Source organism: Cupressus sempervirens, chromosome 3, assembly GCF_028749045.1.
Source record: "Cupressus sempervirens isolate cs-2001-9-10 chromosome 3, ASM2874904v1, whole genome shotgun sequence".
NCBI lineage: Eukaryota > Viridiplantae > Streptophyta > Pinopsida > Cupressales > Cupressaceae > Cupressus > Cupressus sempervirens.
Genome location: NC_143120.1, coordinates 287,157,333 through 287,178,832, shown reverse-complemented (window position 1 = coordinate 287,178,832; position 21,500 = coordinate 287,157,333).

Sequence of the window (21,500 nt, the reverse complement as noted above, 5' to 3'; positions counted from 1 at the left end):
TTATCTGCAAGATCATTAACATAAAAAATGTTATTATACATCTTAATTTCATCTATTGTCAATCTAGACCAGGACCTTTCTTTACTTTGGTATTCATTATAACACCCCACCCAATTGTTTTCAATGTCTAGAACATGCCTGTGTGCATACCTTAGCTTTAGATGATCTTTTACAAAGTTAATAGGGTCATACTAGGGTCTTAGCACCTCATAATCAATCAAATTAATTCTTCTCTCAAAGGCTTTAACTAAATTCTAGGCATCAAATCTTGAGGCACAAGAATAAGATCCTACTACAATTGGAAAAGGGATCCCAACTATCTTCTTTACATTCAAACATAAGGAGTTCACTTCTAGTATTGTCTACACAACTCAACAAGAACTACCTTATCTTCTTGATATTTAGGGAGCCTCTTTGGGAAACCATTGAATGCACCAATCCTCAGGTAGGAGAAAGATGGAAATTGGATGAAACAACATCTGAGCCAACTAACCATTGATATAGCTTCCAGTGAAAACCTCTGCTCAGGGAACCCTTACAATTTTTGACATAGCCTCATTGTGAAGGTGCCATTTACCTTTACATACTCCTTGAAACTCCTCTGCAATTGTAGTTGAGGGTAGAATTCATACACCCTTGTGTTCTCACCATAATATTCAGTACTGGGAATACCAAGCTAGAGATAATGTGTGGCTAAGGCATATATCAAATATGAAGACATAAAGAACTGCCTGAATGCCTTTGCTGAATTTAGCCAGGAGGAAATCTCTTCACATATAATTTGAGCCCATTCAATTTGTAGTCCCTCAACACAAATGGCCTAGACCAAGTAGAAGTGATGCTCAATAAAATCTAGAATCTCTTCTTTTCCTTTTAATTTAAACAATAGTGCCAAGATATCCACAATTTCTATCATTAAATTGGTTTCAAAAAGAGTCCTTGGCATCTTACTCTTTCTTCTACGAGGAGTTTGGAACCATGTTCTCTACATGTCCTCTCTCCTTAGACTGAGTCAGGAATAATTCTTCCACCCACCACTTCTGCAACTGCCCATATAATAGTAGGGGAGAGAAAAATTCTATACGTAACATTCATACCCTCTAGTGCCTACCCCTAGTTTACATTTTGTTATCATTGCCGAACTCTTTTAGGCTAGTTTTATGCTTGATGATTAGTAGCATTATTTTTTAGATTATCAGCTATTGTTTCATATTCAGTTGATTTTATAATGAGACTACTCTATACTTCATATATGCATGATGATTATTACAATGATTTCAGTTATTGATGATTAGTTAGATGGATTATAATATATGTGTTTTCTTATGGATACTTACTGCATACTGCACATGTATATTTTCTTTATGTATGACATTTGTGATGTGGTTAAGGAAGGGAGTTGTAGTCACCTACTAGTCAGGATCTACACAATGCACCACTTCCTGCCATTGCCTATTTAGCTTAGTATATATGTGTTTGTACATGCGTGGATTTTATGCAGATTGTAGGTATCAGGTATTGACTTCCCTGAATTGCTAGGATAAGTGTACCCTATCACATTATCTCAATGGTAAGAGAGGGGAGATAAATTCTTGAGTCCAAATCCTAACCTTTAAATCCATTTGTCCTAGAAAATTAGGACAAGTATATGAGATGTTTGCCTTCTGAGTGCGTTGTATGACATAAATTCGTGATTATAACCCTTTAGTTTGATCTTGTATGTGTTTTTCTATGATGGGTTTTCATATTTTGTCTTATAGGTCTTTGGTGATATTTCTATTAATTAAGTCTAATTAAAAGATTAAATTAATGATTAAATTTAATGGAAATTATTATGATATTTTAAATATATTTGATTAATTGGGAAATTATTTAAATTTAAAGATAAAATTCTAATTCTAATTTTGGAGCATAATAATATTTATTTAATTTAATAATAATATATTTAGGAGATCATTTTTAAATAAATGCTAAATATTATTATTACTTAAGTTAATAAATATTTTATCAATTAATGCTTTGAAAATAAATTAAAGAATGGAAAAGATATTAATTTATTAAAGAGTTTTAAGATTGCATGATTAAAATTTAATAAATTAATTAAAAAGAGAAGTCAAGTGAATTTAATTAAGATATTTTATTGCAATAAATGTGCATGAAAATGTAAAAGAAAGATAATAAAGAGTTAAAGAGTGGTAAGCAAGGAGTTCTCTCCGGTGATTGCACAATTAGTGCCCAAAATGTAGGAGAGAATTCCTTATCAACAATTGAGGGTTCATTTTCAAGGGACTGCGAATTTTGGAGAAGGAATTTTTAGAGAGAAGGTTTTGAGAGAAGAAATTTTTGTCACAAATCTTTTGGGTGTTTGCGATTTTAGCATCAAAACCAGGTAGATTCATGTGTTTTGATTCACCTAGTTAATTACGTTATATTCCTGTCTTCTTCATGACTGTGAATTGTTTATTTGAATTTCTTTGTGATGAATATTTCAATTTTGTAAATTACTAGAATGCATGTTGATTTCTTCTATATATGTAGAGATTAAAATATCTTAGAATCCTCGTTTAGTAATCTTACAAATTATAATTTAAACTAGGAAGGGTTTAGAATTGAAAATGAAAATTTAAATTAAAAATTCGACTGGATGACCGTATTCTCCCTATCAGAATAATGCTAGAACTTTTTATAAAAAAACATATTTTTAAAATGAGGAGGAGAACTGTTTTTATTAAAAGGAATCTTTATATATAATTTTTTTTAAAATAATATAAATTAGGGAGGGGCAGGTTTTACCCACCTACTCTGCTCACCGCTTTTAAAGTGGTGATACCACTATTGATTGCAGGGTACTGCGATAGCAGCAATACCACATACTGCTGCAACTGCAGGCACCCTACAACAGCAGGGTGGGTGCACCTTTAAAAAGGCTGGCAGGCTTTTATAAAATAAACGCTTGCATATATTAAATTTTATTAACAAAATTATTAATATTTTAATTAATAAATTTTGTTAATAAATAAATTTATTAATTATTAATTTAATTATTAATAAATTTTAAATATATTTAAATTTAGTTAATTTTAATTAATGAATTTATAAATAAATTTGTTAATTATTATTAATTAATAAGATATTAGTTTAGTTATTTAATTTCTTATTTATTAATTGATTTAATTAAAATTAGTTTAAGTAAGTTTAATTAATAATGATTATTGTTTAAATGGAGTTATAGATTTATTTTATTATTATTATTAATATTGAATTTAATAAAGTTGTAATTATTTTATTTAAAAATCAATAATTATTATTTTAATAATTTAAATAAATAATTACCCTTAAGTTATTTGGAAAAAAATGGACTTAAAATTGAATTAGGGTAATTGTACTTATTATTCAAATATAAGAATAGGGTAAATAGTAAAAGGTTAATTTGTAAATCGAAGGTATTCAAAAACTTACATTGAACGAAAATTGAAAACCTTACTGTTTAACTCAACTATGTGTTTTCAAATCAAAGCAAACTATGAAACAACTATGTTATTTGTATGTTGTCTATGTTTTGGATTTAGGTTGACTAGAGTGTTGACCAGTTTTAGGATGTCTACTAGAGGCTTGGGAGTTTTGTGATTGTGGTATTATGCTGATTTGATCTTGATCTTTTAAACTCAACCATGGTAATGTGTTGGTATGCTCTATGATGAGTTTGATTATATTGTTGGTTATTTCTTTCAGTCTTATTGTGGGTTAATAGGATGAATATTATGACATACTTGACTTAACCATTTTGAATCTTCGATCAATATTTTTGGGATACTTTTCAGTTGCTTGTAGAGAACTGATGGGTTATTGTGATTTATCTTTTGATGATTTCCAATCACTTGTATAAGACTAAGGGAAATATTATGATTATTTGATTTGTGATTTTATGAGCCTAGGGTAGGTTATCTATCTGTAATGTCAGGAAGTGGCTTGCAATGGAGGTCAGGGCCCTAAGTGGTTGCCAGGGTAACCCATTGTAAGTTATTTAATTAGTGAAAATACTACACTAAATGAGAGTAAAATGAACCTAATAAGAGTCTTTGTATGTTCTCGCCCATGCCTCGAGTGCTAGTACATACTAGGATGGCAGTAGAGAGAACTCTTGGTTACAACCATGCATCGTTAGTATGCTTTGTCAGTACAAAAGGATACTAGTGCCGCATAGAGTCACTAGGGGGCCGGGGTCAAGTTAGACTGCTAGGGTAACTCTAGCATTGATTAGTGCGATGACACTTGTCCGGTTACATAGTAGGTTTCCTACATGTCTGTGTTTGCCTCTAGGTCTAGATGTCAATTTATCTTGGAACCTTTGAGTTAGATTAATTTTAGGGTTTCCTCGACTTAGATATTAATTTTGATTTTTGGATTGATATCTTGTTTGAGACTTGAGACTATCTCCTTAGCATGGTTGGAGTGGGCCTTTTTGGGTTACCACGTGGTAGGCTGGTAGTGCTATTTACTCTTACCATGAGATTCGTCCATTGTTGCCATGGGTGGAGTTTCTTGTCTACTTTTCCTTTCATTCTATCTTTGTGTATTATGATGGATGGTTATATCATTATGATGGATGGTTATATCTTTATGATGGATGGTTATATCTTTATGGTGGATGATCTTTACTTGTTGTATTGTACTGTGTTTCATGGATCCAAAAGGGATGATGTAACCTATTTTAAATGTATATTCTTTTAGCCTTTCATACCCTGTGACATGTACAGTAGATGATTGAGCTTTCTGAATTTATTTCCAAGTGGTATTTAGAACAAATGTATATTATTTGAATGGACTTGGACTTGTAATTATTCTTTCATGTGGATGTGCTATCTATTAGACTTAGTATTATTTAAATTTAAATGTGATTCAACATCTTGAGATCCTTAAGAAATGTAATCTATTATGTTTGCTTATGTATGATTGTATGTTAATGCTTTTGCTACTTTATGTTTGATGTGTATGTTATTCTTTCTTTAAAAAAAAAAAGTGTTTGGCAAACTTTAGGTTAATTCTTTTGTATCCCTTGGTGGGGTGTCACATGCCCATTGGGTTGATTAGGGACCAACTCACCTACCACCTACCCATGGATTGGGACAACTTAACCTATCAATCTCGAATCACCACAATGGCTAGTTTATGGGCATAAAATCAAGAGTTTGGAGTCACCGATGGGGATTTCCCCATTGGACCCCCCAAACTTTGGATTTTATTTCCAAAAACCTCCGAAGGTCCCCCATAGAATAGTAGGGTCCCATAGCCCTCTATTTTAAGGGCCTATTATTTTATTGCCCACCCCTTAAAATATAGGGGGCCTATAAAATGGTAGGGGTAGGGCCTTATCTATGCTTTGATCTAATAATCACATTGATCTATGCTTTCCTTTAATCACACTAGTGCTTGGCTATATGGAGACAAATTATCTTATATTATTATTAAGAAAGGCATGCAAAGGAAGACAAATTGATGTCACAATACTCTTCCTTTACTAGGATTCCAATTGCAAATTGTATCAATTCTTTACTCACAGAAAGAAAAATAGATTGATCGGGAAACAATATATTCTTTATCTCTAAATTGTATCTTTCGATACATTCTATTACTAATTCTAGCACTTGCATGACCATGGGGAACCCAACAGCCTCTACTAGTCTACTCTCTTTCAATTTTTGAGTAATTGGGTGGATGGGATGGGTATTGAGTCTTCTATGTAGATCACCCAGGTCATAAAATTTGAACGAAGTGTCAAAAAAGTGATTCAACTCACTCTCCAATCCAATTAGGCAATCATACCCTACTACTTTGATTTCCATTAGCTTATATTTTTTTTATAGAGAAGACATATTACTTAGACAAAATAGTTGTTATGAGATGAAGAATTTCGTTTGGCAGAAATCCAATCATATAGACTTGGAAATTTGAATGTTGGCACAACACAAATGAAATAACTCATAACTAACAGTCATAGTTCAGTCAAATTTGCAATAAATTAGGTAGATCAACAACTCTTTAAATCATTTTACTTCTATCCATACGATGATTCATAAATTTTGACAAATATAAAATTCACTTAAATATCATGTAGTAGAGAGACTATTTACTTGCATAATCGATTGGCCCAAGCTTTAATAGAAACTACCCTTTTAGCTTCAAAATCTTGAACAAGGGTTTGCATCACAATTATTTATGTGCAGGGAAGGAAACACAAACCTATCTTTTCATGAGATTGCCTTTTCCTTTGATTTAGGATCACATCATGGGCAATACTCCTTTAGTGCCCTAGATACCTTACCGCTTTCTTTTCTGCACAAAGCTTTCCTTTGTAATTTATCTCATTCCTTGGAGAAGCTGCGCAACGAAGTTTCCACCTTGAGGGATTGGACTATTATTTTCTTTACATCAGGTTCGTACTTTACAAACTACTCATCAAAAACAACTTTGTGATATTTCTAAATAATGTCTTCACATCTAGATTTAATAATTCCACATTTTTATGTTTTCTTGAATAGTAGCTCCATATTTTCTTCTTAGATGGAAAGTTTCATCAAGGCATATATTTTCTAGAGATTTAACCAACTAAGAAGTATTTCTCTTATTTTCCCAACATTCCTTTGGAAATGAACTCAAAGACATTCATTTCTAAGGGGAAAGCACTTAGATTGATGGAACTTCGCTCCTCTGCAAAAAAATAGATTTTGACTTCGGACTGGTACTCTAAGAGTTCCATGACTGTAGATCCTTTTTCCTCTGATCCTTTCATCATGAATCAACCTTAAAATGCACTTGAAGATGTCAATATACTTTTCTCTTCGGGATGTTAATTGAAGAAGAGCACTAGCAAAGGGAATTTGATAGCATGGGATGAAATCCAAAAGGAACACCATGTTAGCATTAGGAATTAATTGCATAATAAAAATAAGCTTCTTTCTCATTAGGAAGACGCTCAGATGGAAACCCACCCAAACCTAGATCACCTAAGACCATGATGCAAGGAAAAATCAAGAATCTTGCATAGAGGTGTCGGGGGAAGCGGAGCATGGAAAACCCAAAAATACCTAAAAGGCAAGCCTCAGGAATACTTGATGACAAGGGAGCCACCTAGGGGATACCCAGACAAGGACTCAAATATATATGCAATGAAAACTAACCAAGCTAGAAGCTTATAAGGGAAGGATTGAAATTTGGCAACAATACCTTTGTATACAAATGAGTTTTCTTTTGAAGCAAATTATTCTAAGTTAATTGAACAAATCACAATAATATAACTAGTGCTTCGTCCTTTGAAGGGTGCAAGTGTTAAGTCAATAGTCTTGTATAATTTTTATGTAGTTCTTGAGTAGTTATTATCATGTTTTTTTATCATAAATAATTTTTTTAGTTCTCATAAAATATTTCTTTATGTAGTCAAAATACTTGCATTTTATTTGAATTGCGATATGATTTGGGAAAACATCTTTTTCTTCACATAACTATTTATGGATTACTCTACATTCTAGAGTATCTATCAAAGGTGAAAGTAGGTCAAACAAAAAAGACTGTCTACTAATTTCACTCTCAATATTGCTATAAAAGTCAGACCTTATCTCTCGACTAGTAATCCATTGATATTTGTGTGTAGTGATTGTTGGAAATCAAAATTGGAACAATTATTATGTTGTCATTGATGTCAAATATTACTGGCGAGATAATTTCTACCTAAGTATTGTGCCATATCATTCAATTGATGAAGATATTTAAAAAGAAGAGATAACAAGAAGACCTAGTGGAAAGGTTAGGTTATGTGGAACTAAAATGGGCACTTGATTAGTTGGTACATTGGAAAGATAATGTGTTGTTTAATCATTACACTAAGTGGAGAAGATAGTTGAATTGAAGCCTAGTAGAGGGGTGAAACCATAGATCTGTGTCACCTTTGGGGTTAACTTTAAGGTTCTAGTGAGACCGAATCTAGCCAGACAACTTTTGGGGGGACCGAATCTAACCGAAACCACATGGTGCCAACTAGACACCAAGTGGCATGTACACATCCACAGGGATACAGCTGGAACAAAAAAAATTATATAAGCTACAAAAAGACAAATCCCCCAGTTATTTGTGTCATACGAGCTTGTTGGAATTGCAGAGCGGGAAAAGCTATAGGAGTCATTTGGCTAGATCATGCATGTCAACAATTTCCCCTAATTTTTAAATATTTTTTAAGACTTATTTTATGTTTTCTTAGGTATAAATATAGTTTTTAATGTGTATTTTTAATGTAGATTATTTTAAAGAGTTCAATTATTATTATACATTTATGTTTTTAAGTAAAATTATATAGAAAATTTAGAAAAGATTATAACAGTTAGAAAATTTTGGAACTTTATAAAATATTAGAAAATTTAGAAAATATTAGAACAATTATAACTTTTTGAAAATATCAGAAAATTTAGAAAATACTACAACAATTAGAAACTTTTGAAACTTTAGAAAATAATAGAATTTCTTTATTAAATATAGAAAATTAGTTAGATGTAAATTAGAGAATATATATATATATATTACAAATCATTAAAAAAATTTCTAAAGGTAAAGGTTTAGAAACAACTATAAACTAGTAACTAAAAACATAAGATTGAGCTAAATCAGACTTTACCTCTTACTATGAACACAAATAAATTCTAGTTGAAACCTTAACATTGAACCTTATAAATTATAGGTAGGAGCGAAACTTAACATTGAATGCAATTAAATCACAACATTAAACCTAATCATATTCGAACTAAAACTCACATTGAACCAAATTAGACTCTAACTTCTATATTGAACTTTAAATCCAAATATGTTGACCTAAACTGCTTTCTAAATCATAAACTACTCTCTAAACCCTAAACCACCATGTAACCATATAATTTGAAAACCTCCTTCTCTATAACTTACATAACTTCATTGCTCCCAACCCTAAACTCCTCTCTCTCTAGATCTCAAACTTTTAACCCTATATCCATCTCTAACTTGTAAACTCTATATATCTCTGTAAACCCTAAATTTCTCTCTAACTCCTAAACCCGATCACTCTTTAAACCCTTAACCACTCTCTAACCCCATAATCCCTAACATAACTTCATCTCTGCCATCTCATCTCTCTTTATCTTACATAACCTCATCTCTCCCAACCCTAACCTACTCTCTCTCTCTCTTACATAACATCATCTCTCCTACTCCTAAACCCCATCTCTCTAAGCCCTAAACTGCTCTCTAACCCCTAAACCCCATCTCTCTAAATACTAAATCACTTTACAAATCGTAAACCCCATCTTTGTAAACCCTAAACCACTCTCTAACCCCTAAACTCCATCTCTCTAAACCCTAAAATGCTCTCTAACCCCATTTAATCCCTAACATAACTTCATCTCTCTCCTATCTCATCTATCTCTCTCTCTCTTACATAACTTTGTATCTCTCTCTCTCTCTCTCACATAACCTCATATATCTTGACCCTAACCCATAATCCCTAACATAACTTCATCTCTCCCTTCTACCTCTCTCTAACTCCTAAACCCTAAACTACTCTCCAACTCCTAAACCCCATCTCTTTAAACCCTAAATTGCCCTCTAAATCCTAAACCCCATCTCTTTAAACCCTAAACTGCTCTCTAACTCCTAAACTCCATCTCTTTAAACCCTAAACTACTCTCTAAATCCTAAACCACATCTCTCTAAACCCTAAACCGCTCTCTAACCCTGTAATTCCTAAACTTCTCTCTCTCTCTAGAATTTACATAACTTATCTCTCCCAACCCTAGCCTCATCTCTCTCTTTCTTGATCTCAAACTTTTAACCTTTTGTCTCTCTCTAACTCCTAGATCCTATCTCTCTAAACCCTAAACCACTCTCTAACCCCATGATCCCTAACATAACTTCATCTCTCCCATCTCATCTCTCTTTATCTTACATAACCTCATCTCTCCCAACCCTAACCTACTCTCTCTCTCTCTCTCTCTCTCTCTCACACACACACACACACACACACACACACACACACACACACACACACACACACACAAAATTTTTCCTCTCCCACTGCTAAACCCCATCTCTCTAAATACTAAAATTCTCTGTAACTCCTAAACCCCATCATTATAAACCCTAAACCATTCTATAACTCATATATCCCATCTCTCTAAACCCTAAACCACTCTCTAACTCCATTTAATCCCTAACATAGCTTCATCTCTCATGTCTCATCTATCTCTCTCACTTACATAACTCTCTCTCTCTCTCTCTCACACACACACACACACACACACACACACACACACACACACACACACACACACACACACACACACACACACACACACACACACACAATCACACACACACACACACACACATCTATCCCAACCTTGACCCATAATCCCTAACATAACTTCATCTCTCCTCTCTAACTCCTAAACCCCATTTCTCTAAACCCTAAACCGCTCTCTAACTCCTAAATCCCATCTCTTTAAACCCTAAACCACTCTCTAACTCCTAAACCCAATCTCTTTAAACCCTAAAATGTAATGTAGCTAACATTTCTTTACATTTTGTACAATATGTTTGTTTAGCAAGATTCATTTAATGTGTTTTGATTCAATTAGTTTATATAATAATCTATGTATATATGTTTATGTATGCATGTGTAGATCTCTATTATTATCTATCTAGTTTTGTTTGTTTATATCTTTCATCATTATGGCATAGGGGGTAGTGATTCCAGAGAGGCCAGTGTACATGGTTGTCCCCATAGTGGTTCATCCCATAGATCGATTACTAGTACCTAGGATAGGGAGACATTATTTAGTGACACTATTCAACGCTTATAGAGCGCTCTTAATTCTATTGATCAGAGTCTATAGGCTTCACCTACCCTACAACATAGGGATAAGGTGACTGCAATTAGAGATGAGCTAATTAGCATGATGCACATTGTCAAGGGTTTTAACCCTTATGATAGTGTTAGTTTAGACACTTTTTATAGCACTCTATCTCGTACTATCAGTGGTGGTTTGTGATGGAGGGAGATAGATGAGATGGTCTTAGTGGAGAGTGTGAAAAATATGTTCCCACATTATCAACCTTTGAAAAAGGTTAGAGGGTACTGCGCTATGAGGTGTATTGATCCATTGGTGGCTTCTTTCATGTATCCTTGTTGGTTGGCTGCACATCACATGTGGCCCCAAAAGGATGAGTTCCCCTTATATTTTTGCAAACAATTATTTGTAGAATTTCATCTACATCAAGAGGTTGATTACAATGATATCCATGGGCATGTTGGGCATGGTCAGGGTAGGTTCTTAGATAAATTTAGACATCCAGATGCTCCTGTGCCTATTAATAAACAAACATTGATTGGTCCAAACCTTTTGGTGATGCCAAAATGTTTGGAGTCAGCTACAGCTAGAGATAGAGTGGTAGATGATACACGTAGAGATGTGTATGAGAGGATTACCACTATTGCTACCCAAGTGTATGAGATGTCTTCTAATTGAGTGCATAGATACATGACATGGTCATGGTCTACATCTACAGGTGGTTACATTGCTGCATCATCTTTAGGTCATGATATGTATCATGAGGTTGACATCCCATCTCCAGTAAATGTCTCTATGGAGTCTTCAGTAGACCGCTTGAGGGCTATCAATACATGTTTTTTGATTGATCTACTTTCAACCTATCAAGCTATTCAGTTGTTGACTAGAAAACCACTTAGTGCAGTACCATCATATGTGAATGGTATCATTAGAGGTACATCGGAGGCACAAGGTGGTTAGGGGCAAGAGGACATACATGTTGCAGCTATAGCTACACCACATACCACAATTGAGGAGGATGCAACCTCCCCTACTGAGGTAGGTTCTTACCCACCATGACATTTATTGTTCATATATATGCTCATGGATCCTACACTTGACATAAGAGATATGACCTTTAGTGATACAAACTTGAGTGAGATAGGTAGACATATATTTGTGATGACAATGGCATATGGGGACTTACAAACACCTATGCATCCTGTGCAACTGGAGACACAGGTAAAACTTTTAAAACATGTCTATTTAATTGGACCTACAAATCTTATATTTAAAACTTTAGTAAAGTATAACTTGTGACATATTTGTTTCTTCTATTGCATATAGATTGCATCTACAACTCATGAGGGTGGAGATGGAGAGACAGTTGTTGACCCTAGTCATTCTAAGTCACAGGTAAATTTAATTGTACTTATTTTATTACTTATTGAATTTATACACATGGTCATGATACATTTGTTCTTATATTGGACATAAGGTTCACAATCTGATCACAATCGATCACATCATGGAGCATGATGTGATCATGTTTGATATTCATATATGTCATATACATGATGTTTGATATTGATTTACGATGATATCATTTAGATTTACAACTATAAGACATTTTACATTTACAACATGCTTATATTTGACATATTTCATATTAGCATGAGTTCTCTGACCATTTGCATTTATAGTAGACATATATGATATTTTGATGAGTTATGTGACCATTTACATTTATAGTTGACATATTTGATTTTTCATGAGTTATGTGACCATTTACATTTATAGTTGACATTTTTGATATTTTCATGAGTTATGTGAACATTTACATTTATAGTTGTCATATATGATTTTTTCACGAGTTATGTGACCATGTTTATATGTAGTTGATATATTTGATATTTACACTTAAAGAATATATTTTACGTAAATGTGGAAACATATTTTTGAAATATCTCCTACATTTTTATTTAGATAATTGTTAATGTGTAATAAATTTATGTGTTCTATACATTAATGAAAATATGTGTTACATAATTTTCAAGGTGTGTTGTAAAAGTGTATAACGAATGTAAATGTAAATAGAAATAAATACATTGCTCTTTAGATAATTGTTAATGTATAATAAATTTACATGTTCTATATAAATTAATGAAAATACATCTTACATCATTTTCCAAGTGTTTTGTAAAAGTGTATAAATATTGAAAAAATAAAAACATGTATAACTATTGAAAAAAATTTATGTATATATAAATTTAAAATATTTTTATGAATCATTAAACCTATCTATCAATCAAGAAGTTGCTGATACATATGGTCAAGATCCTCTTTATCTTTAATAATCTCCAACAACTTTTTATGCTCCTCAATATCTAACCTCCACCTTGGTTTGCTATGTCTTTTTTTTGGCATAACGTCAAACTAAATCTTTGTGGCTAAAACCAAGTGGCTGTAATGCAAAATTGTTTGGCTAGGCATGTATTCAATAAATTGAACACCATTTTGGTCAATTTTTGTTTGCTGATAATAGGTGCCTACAAAATAAGATTTATACTTCATTTAGTATTCTTAATAATATAGAAAATAAATAATTATTTACAATTAATCTCTCACTCTCTAATTAGTTGTATACATCTCATAAGAGGATAATTTATACCTTCTATAACAACTAAACTAGTTGGATATGACTGGTTATCATCATTTCTACATGGTTCAGTCAACTTGATTTTCATTCTTGTGCATCTAAGTAAATAATAATCCACACCTTCCACATTTTGAGGATCCACATTCACAATGAAGATGTCACTTACAAATGTACACAAATAGTGGAAGCTATAAATAAATAAATATGAAGACAAATAAATATAAAAATGAAACATGTTTGTAGAAACTTACCTGGAACAACTAAATTAGAAACAAGTTCATAATTAGTTGAATACATAGGATTATGAATGTCTATGTCATTGTCATCTTCTTCATGAGGGGTACTTTTGATTATGTTTGTCCATGTCCATTTAGAGACATAGCCAGTCACAATATTCTCATATTGACCCATTGCATTATTTTGAACGCAGACATTAAAAAACATAATTTTTCTCTTACATGAATTATTGGAGGTTTGTGTTGTCTGGTAGTCTTCAGTTGATGCAATCTTCTAATTCCAACAATGGGTTGACAATTGTAAGGATTTGATCGATTAATATCTGTAACACATTAAATTGGCAAGTATCTATGTCAATAATCAAAATATTAAAGTAATCACATCAAAGAAAAATGGAAAGCTTGCCTTTCTCTTCCCAAAAAAATGTTTACTATATGTTGTATCACGAGGAGAAAAATGAGACTTGTACCATTCAACAACTTGATTTGTTTTGTCTATCTTTGCACCTGTATAGGAAAGAAAATTGTATCAATTTTAACAAAATATAAAAGAACTATCTAGCAAATGGTCATATACATCAAATTTTATTAGTACATAACAATATTATACCTAAAAGTTCATGTTTGCGAAGTGCATGCTTTACACATGCTCCTGCTCCATCATGCTCTCCTTTTCCATGACCACTTTCAAAGAAGTTCCAAAGAAACTTAACATTTCATCTCGCATGTTGTGTTGCAAGCCAATTGAATGCTTTTGCTGACTTAAATTGTGCTAGGAAAAAATTAAAATAAATCTATATATAATTAATTATTTAGTTAATTAAATATGTGCATGAAATTTTAAAGTTTAACTTTCAAATACATGTATCAGCACAACTATTAGCTCAAATCCAATGTTCTGAAGCATTTATCCCATGATTTGTGAGATTATCAAAGAACATTCCAAAACAATTAGCTACATAGCTCCTATCATGAACCCTATCATCACTAAGATAAAAATAGACCTTCTTGATGATAATGCATTCATCTGGATCGATACTTTCTACCCCATCCACCTCAAATTGTGCATGTCTATAGGAAACTTGTACAAAAATTGCAATTTGATCTGAGTGATAATATTTAGCTTGAATTTCAGATTGAGGGGAAAAAGTATAGTTTTCAGAGAAGTCTACAATTGATAGAATACATCCTAGTGCAAAAAAATTTTTGAATCTCGAAATTGTTTGGCTTGCCATCTTGCACCATGACAATGCTGGATGTGTGGATAAATCATAGTTCAGAATTTATTCATAAACTCACCATATGGAAAATTGCTCTCCTTAAAAGCTATTTTTTATTCTTCTCCATTCCTTGTTCGATATATCTCATACTTAGATCTATTCCACACAATTGGTGTTGAAACATCAATATTGTCGATTTCATATGGAAATTTTTGCAACTCTTCACAATTTGTACATGTATTTTTTATGCATTGTACATTGAATTCATTTGACTCTTCATCATTATCACATAACAAATACTTGACAAACTGTGTTGAGCTTCTAAGAATTATCACATCTAGCTTAAGTGTTGTCATAGCTTTTCTAAAAGATTGCAAATAAAGATGAAACTCAACATGATTTCGATAACAAAAAGTTTCACGCACCTTATTTATGCGTACAAAACATGGGCGCAACCTCTCAAACATTCTTTGGAAAATTTTCAAATTTTCAAATTCTTTTTTGAAAGCTTCAAATAATTCACTTTGTGTTGTGTCTACAAAATGTTTTGGCTGTACTATTTTCACTCTTCATCTTCGATCTATATAGTGTCTCTTCTATTGGAAGAAACATGTGACTAGTTGGTCCAATATTCACCAACCTATCTTCTAACATCTTCAAAAATTCTATCCTTTTGAGGAAGTCGACAACTATTAACCCAGTTCTTTTCAATGTTCTAATCAAGTAAAATTCTCCTTTTTATGTATCTTTAAATAGTTCTTCTAGATAGATTGAGCATTTTAGAAATTGCTCGAACTTGGTTTTTTTGTGACAAGTACTTTTTTGTAATCATAGTCATCAATGCTCTTTGTGCAACACTTGAATTAGCTACTCGAATTCTATTATCAATAACATTTAATGCATCTCTCAAATTTTGAACTATTGTTGCCTTCACATTATCTTCTGGGATTTTCTTATTTTTCACACCTAACAACTCTAGGACAGGACTCATTTCTCTTTTCCTAAATAATCTAACAAATAATTGTGTTTTACCAATCATAGATTTTTTAAAAAAAAATTCCTCCCACATATTTTTGAGATGTAGCTTAATTGTACTTTCAATCATCATGTGTTTAGATGATTCAATTTCTCTAACAAGAGAGTCTTCATCCATCTCCACCAAATTTTCCAACCATAAACCATATTTTCCAAATGTCCTACTACTTCCCAGAACTTCAACAAGATCTTCTTTAACTTCAATCAATGGATCTTCAATTGGTGGCTCTATATTATGTTTTGTCCATCCTTTCTTCTGTCCATCTTTGACTCAATCATATCTTTTTGTTATTTTTGCTTTATTCCCCATTGCACAAAAACTTGAATAAAGAGCTTGATATCACCTACATACAAAAGACTTCCAAATTCAATTACATAAATACTAGTAGATCATTGACAATTTAGAAAAAAAATTCAACTTTAGAAGCTTATTATATTTGACTGTCTATAACACTACAAAATCTTAAGACAAGTAGTTGCATTAAAGCATTGCTAAATTTAGATTAAATAATTTATTAAATATATTAAATAAATTAAATAATTTAACTATTTAATAATTTTAATTATTTTCATAATATTTTAAAACACCTAAATTCATTATAATAATTTATTTAAATCAAATTAATTAATAAATTTAAATAAACAGTAAATTTAATCAATTAATTTCAATATAAAAAAACTTTAAAAATCTAATTTCTAAATATTTCTTCAATAAAATTTCATGTAAAACTTTACTTTTTTACTATTACAAATGTACTTATGAATTAAATATAATAATTTAAAAAATAAAACTTTACCTTTAAACTAAAAAATGTATTTTATTGAATTAAATATAAAACTTTACCTTTAAAATAAAAACCTATTTTATTGAATGAAATATAACAATTAAAAAAAAAAAAACTTTACATTTCAAATAAAAAATCTATTTTATTGTTTAAAGTTGCTCGCGCATGTGACCTTGTGTGGATGACTTTTGGGTTGTACTGATCCATCTAGATCCAATCTGACCAAATCTGATACACTGGATTGGATCCGACCAGAATTGTCTATGTGTCATCTGATGTGGCACTTTCTTTCATGTTTTTTGCAATTCTGAAAAACTTAACACTTCAGAGGCCAATTTCATCATCAGAATTAGGGTTTCAAAAAAATAAAGAATACCACTAGATAGAACTTGTAGTCAGAATTATGCCAATATAATTTTTTTTATAGGTGATACAATATCGATTACAATAATTGCAAAATAATGCAAGTAGGTATTTCAACATTGAAGATGATGCACATTCAGAAAAATATAAAAATTAGCAGACGATAACAAAAAAAATTAAAAATGATATTTTTTTTCTAGAGGAGAGAGTCCTCTTCGATAATATATAACATTTGTAATGGTTAACATATATTTACTAGGGAAAAGATGGTGGAAATGAAAAATTATTAAATTATGAAAAGTTCAACTTTAAATAGCTATAACAGATAAAATATAAAATATTTTTGAAAATTTCTTTTTGATAGTTCTAGGTACATATGTTGTTAACAACATATTTCAAATTCAGATGAAAATACATTTATTTGTAGTTATTTCTATGGTGAGAACTATAACCCCTAATTTGCTCAATTTTTGACACTATAAAAAAAAGGTCATTGAAAATTATAAAAACATAATATTTTTATTTTTAATTTTTTTTTAAAAATAACATACATAAACTTTATCCTCAAATACATATTTCATCAGTTTACACCAACTTAAAATTCAAAACAAAAATATGACTTTTACATTGTTGAATTTGAACACTTTTTTTGATGTTAGCCTTTTCCTTTGTAAAAGGGTGACACATGTTTGTACTTTTACCCAGAGATGATCAATGGAAGACCAAATACACAGGCTAAACCAAGCAACATAGAAGAAGATCAAGGAACCTATAGTTGAAGCCAAACTATGCTAGTGTTAATCGAGTGATAGTAGAACCCGAGAAAATACAATATTGATCGAGTATTAGAAAAGATAGAGTATGCCGAGAAAGATATTTAGTATTGACAGAATTGTCTAGTGATGATTGAGCCCAAGGAACACAATATTTACTGAATGTCAACATTTGATAGTTTATGAAGGAATTCAGATTCCTAGCCAACACAATTGAATTTTTTGATTGGTCAAAGCACGTGAAAGATATGTATTGATGAGATGGAGCATTAAATGCATGATAAAACATGTTTATGCATTCCTAGCCATGAATTCTATTGCCTTGATTTTTCACTTTCTTAGAAACTTGTCAAAATTTGTGAACAATAGGAAGAATCATGTCTAAATGCTTAGGGTTTCTGAGTATTTTGTTGACCCTCATGAAAAAAACCCTAGGTAAAATCTTTTTTTTGTCTGGTTATGTCATTGAGGTTCATTCGAAATACATTTTCCTTTTAAAAGGAGACATATGAAAACCTTGCTATGTCTTTATATCCCTAGGTTTTAAGCTAATGTTTTATATATGTATTTCGTGATCTTTTGTATCTTTTAGGTCACAATGTTGTAAAGTATCAATAATAGCAACATTGCTCCACTTTGTTGACTAACCATTTCCAAGGTGGCAAAAGGGTGAAGTAGTTTATTTTGAGCTCAACACAACTTCATAGTGGTCAGCAATAACATCAATGTTGGAGGTGTGATTGAGCGAAAAAAGGGAGAGTGCATAATCGCAAGTCATTCTTGGCTCAAGGCATTTCAAGTGGTGACACTACAATAAAATAAAATTGGTCAAGCCTAAATTGTCATCACAAGATCTCAAGTCATAAAGTGTTAAAGATATCTTAAGTTACAATTGTGTGAATGAAAGGAAGTAGTCAAAAGAGATGTCAGTGCAACATCGCGGGGGATCAGATAAAATGTGAAGATTAAGCTACAAGGATGCGAAAAGGTATTGATGGTTAAGAATTATAAGCATGCACATCTTCTAAAGTGAGTTAAGAAAACCTCAGGTTAGTGGAGTGAGGTAGCAAAAGGTTTTAGTCGCATCTTTGTGAGGTTACATGTTGGGTTAAGGTTTTAAGTGATGACAGTGCGAAACAAAGGAAAGTGGTTAGCATAAAGGCTAATCACATGATCACATGGTTAAGTGGCAATGGTGGTTGTAGAGTTGCGATGTTGTGAAAGATATCTAATAGTTAAGATTTATGCTATCACACCATCACTTGAGTTAGTGAATAACTCATAGTAAAAGTAGTGAAGTGGAAAATGCAATGCATCACACTATCACAAGGTCTAACTCTAGTTACCTAGTTAATACTATGAGCAAGTGAAGACAAGTTTAGAATGGTTAAGGTTAAAGACCATCTCATGTTCACACGAGTTTGTGTAATATTTGAAGTTCAAGTTGTGATGTTGCAATAAAGAAATAACGGTTAAGTAAAACAATGAACGCATTTAGCCTATCAACAATAAACATAGAGAAATAATGTTGCAAGGCTACGAACAAAAGGAATGATTGTAGTTAAAAATTATATTTCACACCCTTGCATAGTTCTATAAATAGTCTAGGAATTAAGTTGTGATGTTGTGAGATAAGAAAAGTGTTTAAGAAAAATGCTCAGCATAGCATCACATAGTTAGAGTGTAAATCTTCTCTGACGATCATGAAGGGGCAACAAGGTAAGAATGTAAAGTAGCCCATCATTGTAGGAATAAAAGGTGTTAAGTGATGAACGATTGTGAGAGTGCATAATATTAAGTAAAAGGCTCATCGCTAGATCATGGTGGTTATGAAGTTAAAGTAAAATTGAGTTGCGAAGGAGTGAATAAGGGCATTCACAACATCGCAATTCAAACTCAACAATTAGAAAGATAAGATGCAAGGGTGCAAAACATTAGAAAGATAACCCTATTTACATGGTCACAGCCAGAATCAAGAAGAACATAAAAACTGTGGTGAACGAGTGATGAGTTGTTCTACGCATCATAACAAATGTCAATTTTAAGGCATGAAAGCAATTTAAATGACCACATCTAAGCTGGATGTATGAAGGTATGAAAAACTATAGATTTTGCCAGCTTTTTGAGAACTAATAGGTTTTTCAAGTGTCCTGATCTTAATTTCCATTAATGCCACATTCCCTTGTAGAATCAAATAAAGTCTGAAAGATATGAAAATTTTAGTTGTCATTTTCATAATTGCTTAAGTTTCTAGAGTGATTTCCAGTAACCTTTTAGCATCCAATATACAAAATTGATAGAATTATCTACAGAAATGGCTCAGAGAGAAGGAGAACTAATTATACAGGTAGTAATTGAAGAACTAACTACATCATTGAAATTTCCCAACACATTTGTAGAAGAATGGATACATATTTTTCTTGGTTCCACCAATGCCTAAAATGCAAATGATCTTTCCTTTAAGGACCCATATACATCATGTGGAGATGCAGAGGTTCTTGATAGAAATGGGTATGAATTGTTCTAGTATTTCTACAAGAACAAAACAATAGAGCTTCCAATATGTAACCCTTGGGTAAGGAATTTGGGTAAGTGTTTGTAGATGTGGATTTGGTGAAAGAATCAAATGCTACAATCCTATTAATAAGTCAATCCACAGGAAAGATAGAAGAAATTTCCTATCTTTGGATAAGGAAATATTCATAGAGGCATTTGATTTGGGTGGACCTATGTCATTGTTGATTGAGATAGAGAAATTGAATGAAAATTTCAAAAAACGTATAAGTTTCTACATGGGTAGGAATATGACCAAACACATTCCTTGAGTAAAGAAGAATGTGGGAGACATTCAAAAGAATAAAGATATTGAAAAGATCATGCCCTTGGAATTCTTCCAAAGATACTTTTAAAATATTGTGTTTGGAATCAAGAAAGGCCTAGGTTCAAATGGAACCATGAATTCTTTAGGAGCTCATTATGTCATGGCTTTGAATGTCATGGCTTTGAATATCCAAGACCCAAATCATAATGTCAAGTATGATTTTGTGGAATATATCATTGAGAGTATCCATAAGGGGATCACTATTGTGCAGCAAGGAGACTTGAAGGATTTCAAATTTCATCACCATTCCTTAATCATGCACTTGATCCTGTTCAAGAATGGCGACATATTTGATCAAAGTTTCTTTGAACCTACACAAGAGTGGGAAGAGAGACTGCCAGTACAAAGATGGACAAGCGTATGGCAAATGCTTTACCCATATTCTAATGTCATTTCTTTTTATAATGATTTTGTTTATCTAGTTTTGAAAATGATAGGATTATTAATTGAAATAATCGCTAGGAGTGCCAGAAAGGTTGTCAAACCTAAAATGTGCTTTGAAGTTGGAAAACAATTAACACGTGATTGGGGAAGTGTTTTCTTGTTTGAAGAGTATATTGTTATAAGATTTTTTGGATGTCCTTAGCCATCTCGTATCTTGCCCAAATATGTCCCTAAGAGGTTAGGGTTTGTATAAGTTTTTTGGCAATTGATTTCTTTAAATAGAGAATATTTGGGCAAGGGTGTCAAGAAGGGAAACTTTC